This window comes from Dermacentor variabilis, chromosome 5, assembly GCF_050947875.1.
Source record: "Dermacentor variabilis isolate Ectoservices chromosome 5, ASM5094787v1, whole genome shotgun sequence".
In the NCBI taxonomy this organism is placed as follows: Eukaryota; Metazoa; Arthropoda; class Arachnida; order Ixodida; family Ixodidae; genus Dermacentor; species Dermacentor variabilis.
Genome location: NC_134572.1, coordinates 148,150,618 through 148,154,690, shown reverse-complemented (window position 1 = coordinate 148,154,690; position 4,073 = coordinate 148,150,618). Strand labels below are relative to the sequence as shown.

At 43.4% G+C, this 4,073-nt stretch overlaps 1 long non-coding RNA gene across 1 annotated transcript; it reads left to right on the top strand.

Moving 5' to 3' along the window:
* Positions 1–539: 539 nt before the first annotated feature.
* Positions 540–2,276, top strand: LOC142581994 (uncharacterized). Its single transcript, XR_012828345.1, has 2 exons — positions 540–813; positions 2,012–2,276. It is a non-coding gene; the product is annotated as an uncharacterized LOC142581994 (long non-coding RNA).
* Positions 2,277–4,073: the final 1,797 nt, after the last annotated feature.

Genomic DNA, 4,073 nt, shown 5'->3' with positions numbered 1-4,073 from the left:
CCACATTGTAGTGCGCAAGCAATAAACTTTGCAACAGTAGTTAGCCGGTGAGAAGTGCTCATCGGAAAACGATAAACAATGCGCGTGTCAGTAGAGCCATACTTGGAATGGCTGCATACTTGGCATAAAAACAAGGCGTGAACGAAAGGCGCTGGTGCTTTCATTTCATGCACATCTCGCAGCCGCCATACTCAAGCTCATCAAATAGCCACAAAGTGAAAGGAGTCGGTTCTCACGAATAACATGTTTTAAATGAGCCCGAGCTCTATACAGGAAAAGTTGCTTCAGCATGTTTTATATAAATTGCCTGGCCCTGTTCTTTGTGACTACTTACTTACACTTTAGGTATTTTAAGCGGTGCCCCAAGGAAGTTGATTAACGTTCTCATTTTTTCATTTGCTTTCACCATGAACAAAATATTGGACCATTTTCATTCCTGATGAATTTGAGAAACCAAGAGTTGATGGTGAAAAACGTTGAAGTGGAAGGCAGTACCAAGCATTTTTGCGCATCTGCCGCAGAAAAATTCCAGAAAGCCACCGTTTCATAGACTCCAATACTCATTGCAAGCAAGCACCGTTTCGCAACCAGGCTGCCGACAGGCGACGGCTGATAACCTGGGTGACGCAGGAGAAGCACTGGCTGATAACCTGGGTGACGCAGGAGAAGCACTGCAAATAAGAGGGAGCCGAGGAGCACATGAAGTCACAGAAAAGACTAAGGCTACCCAGGGAGCACGTGACTGCCTAGGAGGGACTGACAGCTTAGCAATGACAGGAGACTCACCAATGAAATACTCCACAGCAGCTACAGGTACTTGTATCTTATTATGCAGTTAAGCGCTAATTCACAATAAGTTTGAAATCATTATGGTGGTCTGAAATCCTCTGTATTGTGTTTATTTAACCATTACGAAGCAAAGTGGTAATGAGTATTGCCTAATGTAAAGTCCAGTGCACTGTTAACGGGAACGCTCATATGTGCGGCCTTCACTTTACCGACACTCTAGCTACAAGTGGTGACCAAAGCTATCGAATATTCACCTACAGCGTGAACAAAACAGACAGCACAGTAAGTAAAGGATTAGGTAAGCACTGCGGCACTGTGGCGAAATGTTAGAACGTTGTTGCTGTCTGTTCATGCCCAAGAAAATTGCTCAGTGTTTGACAGGCCGTGTAATCACGCGCACAGACTTCAAGTTCAGTAGGGCACAGTGCTTGCAAGAACAGACACACCTAAATATTAATGCCGTGCAGTGACCATGTTCTGCGAAATTTCGCTGTTATGCGAATCGTGTTACATTGGCTAGATGGGTCGATGTATCAAGAAGAGATTTCAGAAACGTTTTTTTTTTTCTTCTAGATTGCAGAACACAGGTCAGGCGTTTGGTTTTGTGTTGATGCCTGGCCTCACAGCTCGTAAGCCCAGAAAGTCATTCCAGCTCTGCTACATTATCTGAAGGTGACAAAGTTGAGTCCCCAACTTTAGATACGCTGTACCTGACTTAGTGCATGTCAAAGTGCTGTCAAGACTCGTCTTCTATTTCACTCCCCTATCCCTTCCCCACATGTAATGTAGCAAACTGGATAGTCGAGTTAACCTCGCTGCCTTTGCTTCTCGCTTTCTCTTCGTGTTGGTCATATACGCTTACATTTTATTCTACGTGTGTTCTTTGAAGAACAAAGATGAGAAAGCATGGCTGGCAGCGGAGGCATACTAGATTTGAAAAATCGACGACAAATGCACAGCCGAGGCATCAGTAGTATTGCACAAAAGAAATTCACCTCCTGAATGCATACATGGATTGGACTCGCTATCTTGTTTATGGCATTACTATATTATGTCATGCGGTATTTTGGGGGCCACTTTCAATTTTGCTTGTTTGTGCATGCCTGAGTTTTTTTTTCATTTGTGTCTGGTGCACTAGCAATAAACTTTCGGCGTAAGTAAAAATGCGATGTGTGTAAATATTGACTCTGGCACTCATTGGAAGCAAACACCGATCGACCAGGTTGCCACCAGCCCATAGCTTAACAGAAGGCCCAGGAGACACACCACAAGGACAAGGGAGCCAAGGAGCACTTGACGAAACCCCCGTGTCGCCTTGTTGAAACACTGACTCTAGGCTGATGCTTCCCTTGTTTGCCCACATTTAGCTCTGCAGTTGTAACGTTAAAATAAGCACAGCCATCGGGCTAGTTTGACGTTTTATTGTCGGATGTCTGCTATTGTGCGAAAACGTGATCTTGCAATAAAGACTGTTTTTTCAGTCGTGTGTGTTACTCTCGAGATATAGATATCTGTTGTTTGTCTCCCCCCCTTACTTTGTGATTGCATGCTTTTCGTAAGATGTCAATTTTGCTGACAGCACAAAGCACAAATGGTATAGTGTCCTTTATACAGAGAAACTGAAGAATAGTGATTTATTGCAAACCCGCTGCAGCGCGATTTTGAACTCTTGCCAATTATCAGCATGTATTACACCTCTGTAAACAGCCTGATACATCTTATTATGCCAAGAGTGCAGTGAGAGTATCGGATATAATGGGATATAATAGGGCTCAGTGAGGTTAGGAGGGCAAAAGAAGCATATACAGTGCTAAAAAGCGGGCACGTCCTGTGCTATCGGGGCTTATCACTAGGAGTCGGATAACTAGGAGTCGCATTCCTGATTAATAAGGTTATAGCTAGTAACATACAAAAATTCTATAGCATTAACCAGAGAGTGGCAGGTCTTGTTGTGAAACTTCATATAAGGTACAAATTGAAGGGTCGTACAGGTCTACACACCTACATCCAGTCAAGCTGACCAGGAAGTCGAAAGCTTCTATGAAGTCGTGGAATCGGCGATGGGTAAAGTCAAAACAAGATACAGTATACTGATGGGCGACTTCAATGCCAGGGTAGGCAAGAAGCGGGCTGGAGGCAAGTCAGAGGGGGAATATGGCACAGGTTCTAGGAATAGCAGGGGTGAGTTATTAGTAGAGTTTCCAGAACGGAATAATATGCTGATAATGAATACCTTCTTCCGCAAGCGGTATAGCCGGAAGTGGACGTGGAGGAGGCCGAATGGTGACACTAGAAGTGAAATAGTCCGCTTAGTGTATTTTTATTATTATTATTATTATTATTATTATTATTATTATTATTATTATTATTATTATTATTATTATACTCTGCTCTAACCCTGGCATCATACAAGATGTGGATGTGCTCGGCAAGGTGCGCTGCAGTGACCATAGGAAGGTAAGAACTCGAATTAGCCTAGACTTGAGGGGGTAACTGAAGAAACTCGTATATAGAAGCCGATCAATGAGTTAGCGGTAAGAAGGAAAATAGAGGAGTTCAGGATCAAGCTACAGAACAAGTATTCGACTTTAACTCAGTAAGAGGACCTTAGTGTCGAAGCAATGAACGACAATCTTATGGACATCATTAAGGAGTGTGCAATAGCAGTCGGTGGTAACTTCGTTAGACAGGATACCAGTAAGCTATCGCAGGAGACGAAAGATCTGATTAAGAAGCGCCAATGTATGAAAGCCTCTAACACTACAGCTAGAATAGAACTGGCCAAATTTTCCAAGTTAATCAACATGCGTAAGGCAGCTGACATAAGGAAGTACAATATGGGTAGAATTGAACATGCTCTCAGGAACGGAGGAAGCCTAAAAGCAGTGAAGAAGATACTAGGAATAGGCAAGAATCAGATGTATGCGTTAAGGGACAAAGCCGGTAATATCATTACTTAGATGGATAAAATAGTTCAAGTGGCCGAGGAGTTCTATAGAGATTTGTATAGTACCAGTGGCACCCACTACGTTAATGGAAGATGGAATAGTCTAGAGGAATTTGACATCACAGAAGGAACGCCGGAAGAAGTAAAGAAAGCCTTGGGAGCTATGCAAAGGGGGAAAGCAGCTGGGGAGGATGAGGTAACAGCAGATTTGTTGAAGGACGGTGGGCAGATTTTTCTAGAAAAACTGGGCACCCCCTACACGCAATGCCTCATGACCTCGAGCGTAGCGGAATCTTGGAAGAACACCAACATAATCTTAATATATAAGAAAGGGGAC